This window comes from Ornithodoros turicata, chromosome 3, assembly GCF_037126465.1.
Source record: "Ornithodoros turicata isolate Travis chromosome 3, ASM3712646v1, whole genome shotgun sequence".
Taxonomy (NCBI): Eukaryota; Metazoa; Arthropoda; class Arachnida; order Ixodida; family Argasidae; genus Ornithodoros; species Ornithodoros turicata.
The window spans coordinates 89,809,631-89,818,943 of record NC_088203.1 but is presented as its reverse complement, the minus strand read 5'-3'; positions in this window follow the sequence as shown (position 1 = coordinate 89,818,943).

Here is a 9,313-nt window from a genome sequence, read left to right as displayed (position 1 = left end):
CCGGTACCACCCACCTTCGTAGGTCTTCCGAACCTTCTGGAACGAAGGATCAGGTTCCCCCGAAAGTCCTTCGAGCCCATTTCTATGCTCAGGTAGACGCGAAGTTTTCTTCCTCTGCCGCAGCATACACCGATGGCGCATCTCGAAATGGCAAGTCCGCCTCGGCAATCGTCATCCCGTCCGAAGGCGTAGTGGAAGGACGTCGCCTTTCGTATCAAACCTCATCCACAGCCGCAGAACTCTACGCTATTATTTTCTTTGTTCAGCACATCTTTGATTTTACATAGCGGGAATGGGCAGTGTTCACTGACTCAAAATCTGCACTGCAAGCTATTGGAAATTCTGCCATACGAGGCTCATCCGCACCCCTAGTGACGGATGTGTTAATGGCTTACCACATTGTGTACGAAGCAGGGCACGGGCTGGTTCTCCGGTGGGTTCCAGCCCATTGTAGTGTCGTGGGGAATGAACAGGCCGACAGCGCTGCAGAGGCAGCTCTCTCATCTCGGAGACGGACGAGTATTGCGCTGCTGAGAGGAGACCGTCGGACCGTCTTTCCATTCTTCGATGCCTCGTGACACCTCTGGCTTCCCGCCAGTGAACTGACATTCTCCCCCATCTATACTGAGAAGTGTTGATCCAACGCTTGCTTTCCGCATGCCACGAAACACCTGTCGTCAAGATGCTGCGTTAATTCATCGAATACGACTGGATGTGGCTTCTATAGCTCAGTGGCGTTACCGCTTGAGACAAGTTCACTCTCCCAGATGCTGTCACTGAGGTGCTCTAGAAGATCTAGAGCAGATTCATCTTCATTGCCCACACTATCAACCGTCCCGGACCGCACTCTCCGGGTCTCTTAATCAGCTGGGCTCTCGCCCCCCCCCTCTCTCAAAATTGCTTGGTCCCTGGCCAAATCCAGCCCACCAACGTTCTGCCCTCAAAGCTCTCTTGACCTTTGTGGTTACCATAGGACTTCGATCCTTATTGTGAAGGGGCTCATTATTTGATTCCCCACATCACCACCAGCAATGGGGTAGAGTATCGCCCCTGGCGATGAAACTCCCCATTCATGATCTCACAATAAAGTTGTTGAAAAGATAAGCCAATCGCCCAAGTGGGTGATATTGATTTGCTAAGCTTGGATTGGATATCTTCCTTTATCATATCGTTTTCGTAGAGTGCTTCCGATGTACTAAAGCTTGCTATTCCTCTCTCCGCGATAGCCGCTAGGGTGTCTCTGCCAAGAGAAAATACACCACTCGAGCGTTCCGTAAACTTTTGTTCAGCACTGTACAATATGCTGATACAAGAAAGCAGCGCAATGGATTCCAATGCGAATCGACTACGTCACTACCTCCTATTGTGGAGCGGTTGTAACGCAAACTAAAGAACGCGAAAATTGTCCCCTGCGCATTGAGGACGCTTTTGCGTTTCAGTAAACGTAATGTCCATGTTTTCATTCCGCAATAGACTATGTTCGAGCATTACAAATGTCCTGAAAAAGCAACTATCTACGCAAACAAATCTCCAGGCACTCTGAGTCTGGGAATAGCTAGACCTGTTCCATGATAGACCTCTACCCCAGAAACGTTATCATGACGTTGGTATACAAACTGCAAACCAATACAAATCGGAAGGGGAGGGCTGGGTTGCACGAATGGGCATTTGTTCGCTGCCTCCTATTGAAAGAAAAGTAGGACTGAAGGTCGCGTCCCCTTCAGGGGCCATCGTAATCCCCTCAAGACCGTGGCTTTCGGGCGCGACCTTGTTCGCCTCTAGCTACGAGCGTAGTTCAACTCTACCAAATTGGGGGCGCTGTCGAACACTATGACGTCATTTGTTTACAAACAGGGAGAGGACCGAAGGTCGCGTCCTTTTCAGGGACCATAGTGACCCCCTCAAGACCGTGGCTTTCGGGCGCGACATTGTTCGCCCCCTAGCTTTGAGCGTAGTTCGACTCTACCAAATTGGTGGCACTGTCGAACACTATGACGTCATTTGTTTACGAACAGGGAGAGGCCCATTCAACATCACGCACATGCACGCACGATCGTACCAATTAAGTTCCTTTGCTTCTGCTCGCATATCCTTGACTCCCTGCACCGTCGCGCTTTCAGTAATCTTCCTATGAGTGCCAGTACCTGCAACCGTGTAACCGTGTACTTGCTTCTGCACGCAAATTTATTTATTTATTGAGAATAGTGTTGACCCGTCAACGAGGGTCGCTACATAGACAGCCGGCATATAACAAATTCCAACTTTTGTATAAAAGCGGAAATGTTTCTTGCACTCACAACATTCTCCGGAAATTGAAGGGGTCTGTTCGGTAGGCGCGTTTGGCGAAGTCAGTTATCTGTGAACGCCTCCAATTTTAATTTTGCAAACTTGTCCATTTTACGGACCATTTAAAAAATACTACACACCATTTCGATTACCCGTAGATCGCCCAAACTCTTCGCAGAACCAGTGCTCGGGGTACATGGCGCGTATCATGATGGTGGACTTCACCCCAATGCTTCAGTGCAGCAGTTGAAGTCTCCTTTACATGTTGAAAATTTTGATCCTAAATGGAACCTCGAAGATCCCAATATTCACCCAGAAAAAAATATACCAAAAGCTTCGCCGCGACACAGTCAACGTGCAAGCAGCGTATACGAATGCAAAGCGCTATCAACGGAATGTGTTGCACGATCTTTTTTTTTTGGATTCATATACATGGCTTCTATGGGAGCTCTTGAGACAAGTTGACTCTCCCTGATGCCGTATCACTGCGGTGATCTGGAAGATCTAGAGAACAATTCTTCTTAATTTCCCACACTACCAGCCTTCCCAAACCACGCTTTCCGGGTCTCTCAACCAGCTGACTCTCGCCCTCTGTCTTTGGTCCATGGCCATATCGAGCTCACCAACGCTCTGCCCTCAGAGCTCTTTTGACCTTTTTCGTGGGCACCGTAGGACTTCGGTCCTCACTGTGAGGCGATTCATTATACCATTTCCCGCACAATGGGGTAGGGTATCGCCCCTCGCGATGAAACTCCCCAATCATCACCCTCAAATAAAGTTGTTGCTACGGGAGCTTGAGACGGTGAAGCCTCCTTGACGTTTTCTCACAAAATTTCTGGTCGTAATGTGCTCGTGCATGGGCGCTCCCACACATAATAATCTACTCTTTCCTGACATCCCGTCGCTTTCGCTTTTTCTTTCTTCTGTACTCGTGCATATGTGAAACGTAATACCTTGAAGGCCTCCAGCACTCCGTCGAGTCAACGCCACCTAGGAGACCTGCTTATTGCCTCCTCTTCCTCTTTCGCTATACGTGGACATATAAAGTCAGAATTCGTCTGCTACTGCGAATCACCGTTGCGAAATCAAGAACTCAATCACTCACCACTGCGAAATCAAGAACTCGCAAATTATTGCAGCTAACTTGGAACCTGTAGACATGAAACTGTAGACAAAATGTGCAACACGCTTTCCAGGAGATCAGCCTTAACGGGGCGTTTTGCGCTTTATTTTAAAGCTTTTTAATTTAGTAACGCTGGGACGTTCAATCACTCTCGCGACGGTAGTTCTTCTTCATGACTACGACCCCTGAACACTCGTTCATGATTGGCTACCGCAACTAAAAACACGATCTTGATTGACTGACTCTTAGTTCTTACGTCACGTCGACGAATAAGCTGGCTTTCTGTATCCCAACAAAGCTTCCCTAATTACACGCCGGTCAAGAGGTTATCGGAGCCAGATGGATACTGGAGATTGGTGACGACGACAGTGCATTTCGGCATTAGCGAGTTTTGGTGGATCGGAACGTGTTCGCGATAACGAAAACACGATAAGTCGCCGCCTGATTCCTTTAAAGTGGCTGACATCATGTTCCTGTGGTCTTTGACTGCGTATCCTTTATCGACTAAAAACCCCTTATTCACTAAATATCAACGTATCGTACAGCTCTTGGAAAATGTGCTGCACATTCCAAAGCGAATTTTTCGTGACTTTTTCTCGAATATACTCAGAAGCCACAACCTTTATGGGGCGATAGTTCACTTGCAGGACGCCGCGTTCGAGCCCTGCATATTACGTCAAGTTGGTGCACAAATTGTAAGTGATGGTTCCAGCTGGTGGTCGACCCATTAAACCATCAGGAACGCGTATCTTGGGCACCAGCACAAAGGAAGTGCTGTTTCAACCGGAAGCAGGCAATTGGTTTCGAATTCGATGTTTTGGATGTTTTATGAAAAACACGAACGAACTGCGCGTTTTTAGTGTTTCCTTCTTGGAAGGCATCTCCAAGTGGATATCACATTAACTCTATAATGCCGGATTCCTCGCGGACATCGCCGCGTGGGAAATAATCCCCAATTTCTCGAGCAACAGTGGTATATGTTCCCGACTGGTTTTGCCTCATGATGACTACGTAGCCGACTTCTTTTGTTTCTGACACAGTGTTATGCGCATGCAATGTACTTTTGCCGCCGCAGTCGACGAGCAGTGCGCAGTTCGTGGCGACTTCGACACAGTGTTGTCCGTAATTTTCAATTTAAAATTCCTATTTAAAAAAACTAAGCAATTGGAACGAAAGACTACTGATGGCTCAGGCTATCCAATAGATAGATTTTCTGAGATTGCCACCGAAACTCCCCCGAAACTCAATGTAATTGTCCAAAGTAATTCAACAGAAGCTCGATGGACGCATTCAGAACACCTAACCCGTTTGCCTAAGAATGTTTTTTTTCTGATTCTTTTTAATGGTGTGCGGAACCGGGTGCGAAATTCAGGTTCCGGATCTCACATCACCGCCAGGACCAGTTCCATGCACATACTATGTCGATTTCAAGAGCCACCCAAGCAGCACAATGTACTGAAAGTCGAGTGCAATGGGGGTAGCCGGTATGTGTCTTATCAATGTCCTTTAGTTTCACGGGTCTGTTCAAGGTCTTCCACCTACCCGTCCACCCCTATTGCACTCGACTTTCAGTACATTGTGCTGCTTGGGCAATGTTTCCACCATATTATCTTGATCATTCACGTGATCTCGGTAGAACATGTGAGACACATGCATGTAGGCTGCACTTGAGGGAGACACGAATAGCATGAGGAAAGTTTACGCAACTTAACTTGCTCGCATTCACACCCGATAAAACCCTCGATGCGGGAACGGGAGATGAAGGACAAACACAAAGGAAGACGAGGACATACTAGAGCCCTGTACGGGCCGACTTTTCCGGGCCCGATCCGTCCCGGGCGCATCGGGAAATAACCCGGGCCGACCCGACCCGACCGGGGCCCGGACCTTCATGTTTTCATGCGGCCCGGCCCGGCCCGGCTCTGCCCAATGGCCCCGTGAATAGAGCCCGGCCCGGCCCGGTGACTCAGCGCGTAGATCCCGGCCTAGCATTTCCAGACTGACGTACGCGTTTCTAGCGCTTATCACACAAATTTATAGAAAGAGAATACACGGCCACAGACATACAAGAATTGTCGGTTTGACACCACAACAGCACGAGACCAAATTAAATCCAGGACGCACGCGGGCAAGCGCGTTATCGTTACACTACCAAGTTTTTGTGGATGTAGAGGATGCCGTCGACAAACTCCTCCCAATCCTTACCCCTCTCACCCCTCTCAACCTTTGTGAAATTCGTGAGGACGTGAGGAGTCAGGAGCAATGTAAAGTGGCTTTGAGAATGTTATAGAGGGTCGAATCATACACATAATGCAGTGCCCCTTGCTTGTTTTTGCAAATACTGTGCACAGGAATGACGCAAGCACTTGATGATATGAACTAATAGTCCTCCATTGCGTGGAATTCGCTGCGTGACCCGGTCCAGCCTGACCCTCGGAAACATGTTTGTCGGCCCGGGCCCAGCCCAGCCCGCCGTGCTGGAGTCCTTTGTCGGCCCGGGTCCGACCCGCGGTATTTGCGTATTTTGTCGGCCCGACCCCCCGGACCACACAGCCAATAACAAGCCCGGACCAGCCCGCAGGCCGTGTCGGGTGCCCGGGCCCGCGCAGTGCTCTAGGACACACTGCACTGAACTGCTAACCATGAATTTCATTTCGAGAAACGGCGAGTAGTAAATACACTGGAATTCATCTCCGACACTCTCCTTGTGTTGGCCATCCTATTTACAGCTAGCAGTTCAGTACAGTGTGTCGTCTTCTGTGTTCGTACTTCTTCCCCGCACTGAGTGCTGTTATGCTATTATAGGACCATGACTACTATACTGCGGAAGCCACTGTGTATTCTTTCGGAAAAAGATGTTCAGATCGAGCCCATATCTTCTTCCTTCTGCTTGCGGCTTCTTGTAGCCATTCGTAATGGCGTTTGCGATCCACAATCAGGTCATCAAATATATTGCGCTTGCGATTATGAAAACTCGATGCACTACTGCAACTATGCCACAACCACTAGTGACTAGTAAAAGAATGCTGCCTCGTTCAGTGCATGTTGGCGTCGCGTCAGAACACACACAAAGCGTCAGTCGTGTCAGATTAGCTGCGAATCGTGTCAGATTAGCGAAGAGCACTTGTATCTTATCTACATCACGTATAATCATGTTCCGTTTGTCCGGAATCTTCCGTTCCGTGGTACAATCGTCCGGATATATCAGTGTTACCTGAACCGAGAGGAAACTCTTTCATTTCCTTGGCAGAGTTTGGCATTTATTTAAATATACAGGATGCGTCACGTAAGACTCACCAAAATTTTTCTTTAAAAAAACTATGAGAGCAGCATAGATGTTTTTGCAGTTGAGTTCTGCGGCCAGGCGGACATCCTCTGGAAGAGAGAATGTAACTACCAGATCACTAATTACCTGAAATTCATTAATTATTTTTTAATTAGCGAATCTCGCGCTAAAATAAAGCACACACGATCAGCCACACGTAAATCCAAGCGCTGGTAGAAAAGATAAATAAATATTCAATATAATAATAATAATAGAATAGAAATAAATTTGACATCAGTATGTTTGAAATTCAAAAGATGCGCTGTTATAGGCTTTTTGCCTGTTCCTAAAATTGTACTCCGTTTAATCTGTTCTTCCAGCTCAAACGTTGCTGATACGGCTGGTGTGTGCAGCCGATATTGCCCAGAATACCCTGGAGAATCGTGATAACATTTCGGTGGAGGAGGCGCCGCATTACCTGGCGCACTTGTCATTTCCGCTGACAGTGCTTGAACTAGATGACAGCGCGGCCGGGGAATGTTTTTCTTTTTTTTGACAACCATACTAACCATACGAGATGCCGCACGTGCGTAATATCACGGTAATATGCATCGGCCGTGATCGACACAGCAGGGATTATGCAGATGTCACAAGGGATTGTTGGGATTCATTGTTCTTAGCCTTCTTTTCTGGCACTGGAGCTATGTGGAACCAACTGTGGTGCAAGGGTTCTATAAGCAGACAAGGGCTCTATAGGGTTCAAAAGAACCCTACACTCTAAGAAGAAGAAAAAAAGAGTGTAAGACGGGGAGTAATTGCAGCTTCTACTCCCCTAGACTGCAATTACTCCCCATTTTAGCCCTCAACCCCGACATTTAGTCCCGACATTTACTCTCTAGGACTGCAAATTGTCACTAAACTTCGCGAATGGTCTCCTGAATGCAACAGTCTACGTAAATATGTGCCCTTGATCAATTTGAACGACATAATGCTGTATAACTCAGACAACGTAGCAATTTTCCAGCCACACAGAGTAAGAAACAGTTAGCGCATCTTTCTTCTCAAATTGTGCCCTATGTATGGCGCAAGATTTTATATCAGTCGATATATCACGGTTGACGGTTTGCTTCAAAGTATTTTCATGCGTGCACACGAATTATGTACCTGGGACTCTTACAACAGCGCGTCAAATGCAGTCTCCACTCTGAGACATTCATTTACTCCCGTGTATTTGCTCCCGAAAGGGACTATTTTTTTGTGGCAATGCATTTAGTCCCCAAAAGGGGTAATATTACTCCTTTTTTTCTTAGAGTGTAGGAGGTCCAAATTATCGGCAGTCCTACCACCCTGCGGCACGTGCAACATGTTGTCACTCTGCGCAGACAAACCCTACGTGTAACGTCACGGTACCATTACCATTATTACAAACCTTATGTGTTATATCACGGCACCATTATTATTATTATTTATTTATTCTTTACGTGCTTTCATTCATTGTTCTTTTGAGGCGTCGTAGAAGAAATAAGATAATCTCAAGCAAATGGTTGTGTTTGAGCCATCGCTTTAGCCAGGCCGTAATACTCATCTGTTGTCACATAATAATATACCGTACTAAAGTGCGCATAACAGTAGGAATATTAATAAATTAATACATATTAACTGTTGTAATATATAAATTATACGAAATTTATACGTATAGGCCAGTTATACTCGTATAAGTAACGCTTCGATAAAATGATTGCTCTGTATTGTTCGTAGTCTACAGTGTGCTGTTAGAGGGAGACGCTTATTTGTATTTTAGCTGTGGAACTGTTTACGTCCTATTGACAGTAACGTAGCATAACATATGTAACAGCATATAAGGTATGTTTCCACAGGGTTTGACTTGAGTAGCAATAATTCTTCTCAAAGGCTGCGTCGTCAGATGATTGGCCCTAAGGTTTAAAGACACTAAAGCTGATGAACGCAAGCACCTCCACAACACAGCTTTTACCATACAGTTTGAAACAGTTAGTTACACATGACTGTAGGACCAAGAGAAAAAAAAAATGTCCCATTTAGTACAGTTCGACGTTCCAGTGTTACATTCACGACAGGAATGAAGTGTTCCACCCGTTTGCGACAGGCAGTTAACTAACAACGGGATACCCTGTCAGAGATGGTTCTTTCTTGATATCCTTTGTTCGGAAGCACGAGGTCAGGCACTAATCTTTAACCCTTAGACGAATCAGAAAAATGGAACAGCCCAAAGGTGCAATGTCTTTTGGTGTCCTAACGGTATATGCTATTGTTGACGCATGCAGGATGGTAGTCAGTACAAAATATTACTGTAGCATTGCAATACCACCCTAGTGTTTTGCCAAAGGTGTAATGTTTGGAACTCGTGCGTTACATAAAGGAATGTTACTGCAATGCGCACCGACCCTTGATTCGTCCTGATAAAGCACGTGACTTTATGTAACTTTATGTCTCTGCCATATCCGCTTGTGCAGTCCCACACGGAACGGCAACTGCGGAGACTGAAGGTAGACAACCCGGACTACAGTGACATCCTGGACAACTTGGACACAGATTCCAACACACGTGGGAAGCGTCGTGTCACGAAAAAGCTGCAGAGCAACACCCAGACGTTAGTGGCA